This window comes from Schistocerca cancellata, chromosome 1 (genome assembly GCF_023864275.1).
Source record: "Schistocerca cancellata isolate TAMUIC-IGC-003103 chromosome 1, iqSchCanc2.1, whole genome shotgun sequence".
NCBI classification, from domain to species: Eukaryota; Metazoa; Arthropoda; class Insecta; order Orthoptera; family Acrididae; genus Schistocerca; species Schistocerca cancellata.
In genome coordinates, this window is record NC_064626.1 from 428,047,681 (window position 1) to 428,056,930 (window position 9,250).

At 43.9% G+C, this 9,250-nt stretch overlaps 1 pseudogene; it reads left to right on the top strand.

Moving 5' to 3' along the window:
- The first annotated feature begins 1,993 nt into the window (after positions 1-1,993).
- On the top strand, positions 1,994-2,111 carry LOC126102420 (5S ribosomal RNA; annotated as a pseudogene).
- Positions 2,112-9,250: the final 7,139 nt, after the last annotated feature.

A 9,250-nucleotide genomic window follows, 5' to 3' on the forward strand; every position in this document is an offset into this window, starting at 1 on the left:
CGTTTTGGAACGCCGACTTCGTGCCAGGCCTCACCGACCGACATCGATACCTCTCCCCAGTGTAGCACTCCGTGAAGAATGGGCTGTCATTCCCGAAGAAACCTTCCAGCACCTGACTGAACGTATGCTTCCGAGAGTGGAAGCTGTCAGCAAGGCTAAGGGTGGGCCAACACCATATTGAATTCCAGTATTGCCGATGGAGGGCGCCACGAACTTGTAAGTCATTTTCAGCCAGGTGTCCGGATACTTTTGATCACTTAGTGTATGTTTACTCGGGCGGAGTTAAGTTTTTTACTCTTCATCGTTACAAAATTGTGATTCGAGCCGGTATTTGCCCCTTCGTACGCCTTACAATTCAGTATGTGATGCTGGAATCTCTGTTTGTGATGTAATCCAGATGGAATCATTTCACTCCTGCGGCTGTTTTCCAAGTATATCTCCTACTGTTGCGATTTTTAACTGTATATTTGCTATTACTCGCTGAAGCATGTTGCAGAATAATACTCTCTCATTCCTACTACCAAGCCCACATTCCCACGTATTCTTTTCTTCCATCCTTCCTCTGTTAAAACGATCCAGTCACCCATGATTATCAGATTATATCGTTTGCATACTGAATTACACTTTCCATATTTCTTACTTCGGACCTAGGCCCATATAGCAGAACAAGTGGCGGCATTATTTTGCTGCCGATTCTGATGAGACTAATCCTGTCACTAAACCAGCCATAGTAGATCAGTCTTTACTTTCTCTTCATGCCGAATCTCATTCCCGCGGCATCATTAATATTAGCGTATCAGCATTCGACCGGTCAGGAATATTTTTCAGCTTAACATTCACTTCAGGAGGCCCGCTACATCTAGACTGAGCACCTACATTCCCCTTTTCAGATTTTCTAACTTCCCTACCACATTCATATTTTAATCCCACGCCCAGGTTTATAGAGTGTTTTCCCTTTGCTGGTTATTCAATCTTTGTCAAATGGTCACCTAGCCATTGGCAGTCCCCGCTCCGAGATCCGAATCTGGAACTTACTCGGAATCTTTTGCCAACGGAGGGACAGAATTATGACTGTTTTCCAATTGTAGTCCACATGTCCTGTCGATACACATTATGTGCCTTTCGTGCAGTGGTTTCCATGGTCTTCTGCATCCTCATTCCGTTGATCATTGCTGATTGTTTCACTTTAAAGGAGCAATTTGCCACCCCAAGGGCAAACGAGGGCGCTGAACAACAGTTCGCTCGTCCGCACCTCTTTGAGGGGGATGGCGCTGACGAACTGCAGGCTACGCTCGCACAAAAGACGATTCAGTCTCTCAAACTGCCGTAGGAAGTTGGGATTTAAGCAACGACATTTTTGATACCATCGTTCAAGAAGATTTGATAAGGGAAAGGGTATTTAATATTTTTGGAACATAAACGTAGTTACGAGGAGAAGAGGACACAGATGGGATCTGTGATATTTGTAGCTACAGGCTTTCATCACAGGGAATGATACCTGGCTCTGCCACATCGACGCGTAACTGCGCTGGCAGCATTCAGAGTCACATCTTGCTTCAACGATTGATAGGTATATGACATCAGTGTTTCGATCGATTTCAAAAGGTGCCTTCGTTGACAGTCTGCGGTAACTTTATAAAAGTTTCCAACAGAGAATATTGTAGCGTTCTTTCAAGGCAAATACATGGATAATGTTTGTATATTGCTTTGTTCATTTACAATGCTATTCATCTCTTAAGCGAAAGTTGTGTAAGTTATCCGTGATTTTCAGTAGCAGTTCAGAAGCATTCCTGCACAGTACTTACAATGAGATTATATTCCGTCTCTAATAATATTGTTCTCTTTGTAGCCAAGAAAATTAGACACTCCGTTCTTGAAACGAACGCTGAAAGGTGAAAGATCAACCTGCCTCACAAATGGTTTCACGGAAGTGCTTGTTGTACCGTAATTTATGAAAATTAATAATTAAGGGGCACGTTATAGTTTCGACTTGGGCAACGGCCTTTCCGCAGTGTATACACCGGTTCCCGTCAGATCACCGAAGTTAAGCGCTGTCGGGCGTGGCCGGAACTTGGATGGGTGACCATCCGGGCCGCCATGAGCTGTTGCCATTTATCGGGGTACACTCAGCCTCGTGATGCCAATTGAGGAGCTACTCGACCGAATAGTAGCGGCTCCGGTCAAAGAAAACCATCATAGCGACCGGGAGAGCGGTGTGCTGAGCACATGCCCCTCCTATCCTCATCCCCAGCTGAGGATGACACGGCGGTCGTATGGTCCCAGTGTGCTACGTGTGGCCTGATGACGGAGTGCTTTTTTATAGTTTCGACTTGGGTATTGTTTATAGCGAACAGTAGTGTGCCGCTCTAAAGTTGAATAACGCTAACCATACACACCTTGTATACGTGGGTCTAGAAACATGGAAAAAATGCACTTGGAGTCCCACGATAGCAAAATGCAAAGTCTTAAGCTGTACCGTATGAGACGAGAGTAAGCTGAGGATACCAAGTGCTGAACCATCATCAAAAAGTTAGCCACTTATTACTTCAGCTTAATACTACATACGAAGTTCATGATCGATAATCCAACGCAGTTTGAAAGGAATAGTGAGGGCAACAAGTAACCAGTTACTTGTGGTTCTACAAAAGGTGTGATTTACGGTTGGACAAACGCTTTGTACCCCATTCATAACGAACTTTAACTCAATTTGTCTCATCTTGCTAAGCTAGTGTTTTTCACTGTTTAAGAAGTATTGAGGACTTGAGTACTTTTTCGTTTGGGAATACCCCAAATGATAGCATACATGAAAACTAATTATGTTAAGTAAAAATTAACTGACTCGTTCAACGTCAATATCGTAAATTTTTGAGATGAACGTTGTCATTTGGACGGTGCACTGGTACCCGTGGTTTAGGGGTAGCGTCTCTGATTAATAGTCAACCGTTGTCGGTTTCGGGTTCGAACCACACCGCTGCTTTAATTCTGAACAAAATCATTGGCAATGGGAGCTGAAGATTTCCGACATAAGAAGTCACACTGATTCTGTCAGCGGCCTTGTCAAAGAGGGTGGAGGAGCGGACAGAAGTTCAGGGCACTCGCTTGGAGGGGGGAATTGCCCCTAAAAGATGGATGTATCACCAATGATAGACGGCATGGTGATGCTGTAGGCAGTGGAAACCACTACATTAAAAACACTTAACGTGTTTCCACAGGACATGTGTGCTGTAATTGAGAAAGTGTCATGATGATCTCTCCATTGGCAAAAGTTCTGATCAGCAGGAAGGGACTTCCAAGGTGGAGGACCAACAAAAAGACAGCGTTCTACGACTCGGGACGTGAAATGTGAGAATTTTGAAAGTGGTAGGGAAGGTAGAAAATCTGAAATGGAAAATGGTAAGGCTCAATATAGACATAGTTGGGGTCAGTGAAATGAAATGAAAGGAAGACAAGGCTTTCTTAGCTCCGTAAGATGGACGTAGAGGTATTATGGGCAAAATTTAAGCAGACAGTCGTGGTCTGGAGAGTTATGTGCCTAATTAGTGGATAAAGGATGGAAAAGACACACCATGGTTTAATAACGAAATTCAGAAGATGCTGAGAAAGCAGAAGCTGTTGCACTCTCGGTTCAAAAAAGAACGCTCGAGTGACAAGAAGCAAAGGTTAGTTGAGATTCGTGCGTCTGTATGCATGTGCGAAGCATATTAACAACTACCGCCATCGCACCCTGGCAAAAGATCTGGCAGAGAACCCGATAAAATTTTGGTCCTATGTAAAATCGCTAAGTGCGTCTGAGGCTTCCATTAAGTACCTTGTTGACCACTCTGAAGTGGCAATTGAATGTACCAAAATGGAAGCCGAAGATTGAAATTTCACGTTCAAGAAATCGTTCATACAGGAAAATCGTGCAAACATACATTCATTTCACCATCGGACAGATTCCCGTATGGACAACATAGAATACACATCCCTGAAGTAGGGAAACAACTGAAAGATTTGAAAGCAAATAAACCATGAAGTCCGGATTGAATCCCAGTTCGGTTTCACAAAGAGTGCTCCACGACATTTGGCCCTTACCTAGCTTACATTTATCGTGAATCCCTCGCCCAGTACAAAGTCCCATGCGGCTGGAAAAAGCTCTGGTGACTCTAATATATAAGAAGGGTAAAATACCGGACCGCAAAATTACCGATCATTATGCCAAACTTCAGTTTGCTGCAGAATCCTTGAACATATTCTCAGTTATAAACTTTCTTGAGACTGAGGAGCATATGTCCACGAATCAGCATGGTTTTCGGAAAGCGTCGCTCGTGCGAAACTCAGCTCTCGCTTTTCTAAAATGATATACTGCGAACAATGGATCAAGGGCAACAGGCAGATTCGATGAAGGGCAACGGGCAGATTCCATGCTTCTAAATTTCCGGAAAGCATTTGACGCGGTGCCCCTTTGCAGGCTGTTAGCGACTGTACGCGCGTATGGAATAATTTCACAGATATACGAGTGGCTCGAAGACTTCTTAAGCTGTAGAACCCAGTATGTTGTCCTCGACGACAACTGTTCATCAGAGACAAGAATATACAGGGTGATTCAAAAAGAATACCACACCTTTAGGAATTTAAAACTCTGCAACGACAAAAGGCAGAGCTAAGCACTATCTGTCGGCGAATTAATGGAGCTATAAAGTTTCATGTAGTTGTACATTTGTTCGCTTGAGGCGCTGTTGACTAGGCGTCAGCGTCAGTTGATGCTAAGATGGCGACCGCTCAACAGAAAGCTTTTTGTGTTATTGAGTACGGCAGAAGTGAATCGACGACAGTTGTTCAGCGTGCATTTCGAACGAAGTATGGTGTTAAACCTCCTGATAGGTGGTGTATGAAACGTTGGTATAAACAGTTTACAGAGAGTGGGTGTTTGTGCAAAGGGAAAAGTTCTGGACGGCCGAGAACGAGTGATGAAAATGTAGCACGCATCCAGATGTTAGAGAATTGGCTGTTCCCTCAGCTCGAACAAGAAGCACAACAATTCATATTTCAGCAGGATGGAGCGCCACCACATTGGCACTTGTATGTCCGTAACTACCTGAACGGCAACTACCCGAGGCGATGGATCGGCCGCCAGGCAGCCCGTGACAGAGCACTTCATCACTGGCCTCCAAGAAGCCCTGATCTTACCCCCTGCGATTTTTTCTTATGGGGGTATGTTAAGGATATGGTGTTTCGGCCACCTCTCCCAGCCACCATTGATGATTTGAAACGAGAAATAACAGCAGCTATCCAAACTGTTACGCCTGATATGCTACAGAGAGTGTGGAACGAGTTGGATTATCGGGTTGATATTGCTCGAGTGTCTGGAGGGGGCCATATTGAACATCTCTGAACTTGTTTCTGAGTGAAAAAAAACCTTTTTAAATACTCTTTGTAATGATGTATAACAGAAGGTTATATTATGTTTCTTTCATTAAATACACATTTTTAAAGTTGTGGTATTCTTTTTGAATCACCCTGTAGTAAGGTGTGCCCCAGGAAAGTGTGCTAGGAGCGCTGTTGTTCTCTGTATACATAAACGATTGGCGTACAGGGTGGGCACCCATCTGAGGGTGTTTGCTGATGATGTTGTGGTGTGTGTGTGAAATCTTATGGGACTTAACTGCTAAGGTCATCAGTCCTTAAGCATACACTTTACTTAACCTAAATTATCCTCAGGACAAACACACACACCTATGCCCGAGGGAGCACTCGAACCTCCGTCGGGACCAGCCGCACAGTCCATGATTGCAGCGCCCTGGACTGCTCGGCTGTTGTGGTGTACGGTAAGGTGTCGATGTTGAGTGGCTGTAGAGAAATACGTACAAGACGACTTAGACAAAATTTCTAGTTTGCGTGATGAATGACGTCTAATAGCGGGAAAACGTAAGTTAGTGCGGATGAGTAGGAAGACCAAACCTGTAATGTTTGGTTACAGTATTATTAGCATCCTGATTGACACAGTCAAGTCATTTAAATATCTGGGTGTAGCGTTGCAAAGCGATATGGAATGGAACGAGCATGTGAGAACTGTGGTAGGAAGGCGAATTGTCGACTTCGGTTTACTGAGAGGATTTTAGGGAAGTATGCTTCACCTGTAAAGGAGACCGCATGTAGAATGCTTTTGCGGCCTATTCTTCTCTACATCTACATTTACGTGATTACTCTAATATTCACAATAAAGTGCCTGGCAGAGGGTTCAATGAATCGCCTTCAAGCTGTCTCTCTACCGTTCCACTCTCGAACGGCGCGCGAGAAAAACGAGCACTTAAATTTTCCTGCGCGAGTCCTGATATCTCTTATTTTATCGTGATAATCATTTTTCCCTATGTAAGTGGATGCCAACAGAATGTTTTCGCAATCGGAGGAGAAAACTGGTGACTGAAATTTCATGAGAAGATCCCGTCGCAACGAAAAACGCCTTTGTTTTAATTGTTGCCACTCTAGTTCACGTATCATGTCTGTGGCAGTATCTCTCCTACATCGCGATAATACAAAACGAGCTGCCCTTCTTTGTACTTTGTCGATTTCATCCGTCAGTCCCACCTGATGCGGATCCCACACCGCACCGCAGTACTCCAGATTGGGGCGGACACGCGTGGTGTAAACAGTCTCTTTAGTAGACCTGCTGCACCTTCTAAGTGTTCTGCCAATGAACCGCAGTCTTTGGTTGTTACTGTTCGAGTGTTTGGGATCCTTACCAGGTCGGATTGAAGGAAGACATCGAAGCAATTGAGAGGCGCGATGCTACATTTTTTACCGGTAGTTTGGAACACACACACACACACACACACACACACACACACAGAGTTTAGAACACACACACAGTTTAGAACACACACAAGTGTTACGGAGGCGCTTCGGGAACTCAGATGGGAGTCCCCAGCGGAAAGGCGACATTGGTTCAGCATTTGAAGCTGACTGTCGAACGATTCTGCTGCCACCAGCCTCCGCGTAAGGACCACAAAGATAAGATTCGAGAAGTTAGGGCTCATACGGAGACATATTGGTTTTTCCCTCGCGAGTCGAACAGGAAAGGAAATGACTGGTAGCGGTACAGGGTACCCTCCGCAACGCACCGTATGGTGACTTGCAGAGCATGTCTGTAGATGCTGATGTAGATGTAGGTTTCAGGTCAGATCAGTATAGGATAACACCAACAACAGCAGAAAATGGTACGACTGGAGTAGGATTCGTAATGAATAGGAAGGTAGGACAGAGAGTGAACTACTGTGAACAGCTCAGTGATAAGTCTGTTCCTATAAGAATCGGCACCAACACCGACAAAAATCATTCAGGTATACATGCCGACGTCGCAAACAGAAGACGAAGAGCTCGAGAAAGTATGTGAAATTACTAACGGTTAATTCAGTACGTAAAGGGGGATGAAAATCAGTACTCATCTGGAAATGAAATGCGGTTTTAGGGAAATATGTAGAAGAACGGGTTACGTGAGAATATGGGCTTGGCAGTAGGAAAGAGAGAGGAAAAGACTAGTCGAGTTCTGCAATAAACTTCAGTTAGTAACAGCGAATAATCTGTTCAAGAATCAAAAGAGGAGGAGGTATGCCGCGCGAGATTAGCCGAGCGGTCTAGGGCGATGCAGTCATCGACTGTGCGGCTGGTCCCGGCGGAGGTTCGAGTCTTCCCCCGGGCGTCGGTGTGTGTGTTTGTCCTTAGGATAATTTAGGTTAGGTAGTGTGTAAGCTTAGGAACTGATGACCTTAACAGTTAAGTCCCATAAAATTTCACACACATTCGAACTTTTTTTTTTTTTTTTTGGAGGAGGTATAGTTGGAATAGGCCGGGAGATACGGGAAATTTCAATTACATTACTCCATGGTCAAGCAGGTATTCCGAAATCGGATACTGGACTGTAAGGCTTACACAGGAGAAGATATACTCAGATCACAATTCAGTAAGCTGAAGTTTAAGAAATCAGTCAGGAAGAATAAATGCGTATAGAAGTGGGATGCAGGAATACAAAGGAATGAAGAGACAAGTTTGAAGTTCTCAGAGGCTATAGATACTGCGATAAAGAATAGCTCAGTAGAAAGTTGAGTTAAAAGAAATGAACGTCCCAAATAAAAAAAAGACAATCACAGAAGTTGGAAGGAAACCCGTCAGTACTGAGAGGTAACTGCGTGGAAACCATGGGTAAGAAAGAAGGAAGTACAAAATGTTAAAGGAAATTCAGGAGTACAGAAATTCAAGTCACTTACGAATGAAATAAACAGAAAGTGCAGTGAAGCAAAGACGAAATGGCAGGATGAAATGATTGTCAGAGGGATTGACTCAGCATACAGGAAAGTCAAAATAACCTTCGGTGAAATTAAAAGCAAGGAAGGAAACATTAAGAGTGCAAGGGGAACTCCACTGTTAAAAGTACAGGAGAGAGCGGGTAGGTGGAAAGAATACACTAAGGGCCTCTATGAGGGGGAGGAGTTATCTGATGAAGTGATAGAAGAAGGAATAGGAGTCGACAGGGAAGAAATAAGGGCTCCAGATTAGAGCCAGAATTTAAAGGTGCTTTGTACGATTTAAGGTCAATAAAGGCTCAAAGGAGAGATAAAATTTAATCGAAATATGTAGAATCATTGGGGGCAGGGAACAAAACGACTATTCACGTTGCTCTGTAGAACGTAACGCAGAATCAGCTTAACAGCTCATGTATCCAAGTTGCTGACAAGAGTAATATACAGAAGAAAAAAAAAGTAAATTGAGAATCTGTCTGTTAGTTGACGATCAAATGGCTCTAAGCACTAAGGGACTTAACATCTGAGGTCATCAGTCCCCTAGACTGTGAACTACTTAAACCTAACTAACCTAAGGACATCACACACATCCATGCCTGAGGCAGGATTCGAACCTGCGACAGTAGCAACAACGCGGTTCCGGACTGAAGCGCCTAGAACCGATCGGTCACAGCGGCCGGCAGTTGACGAACAGTTTGACTTTAGGAGAGGTAAAGGCACCAGAGGGGCAGTTCTGATGTTGCGGTTGATAATGGAAGCTAGACTGAAGAAAAATAAAGAGTCTTTCATAGGATCTGACGACATGGGGAAATCGTTCGACAATATAAAATTGTTCAAGATGTTGGAAATCTTGAGAAAAATAGGGGTAAGCTATATGGAAAGACGGTTCATATAAAATATTTACCAGATCCAAAAGGAAACAATAAGACTGGGAGACTAAGAACGAAGTTCACGGATGAAAAATGTTGTGAGAG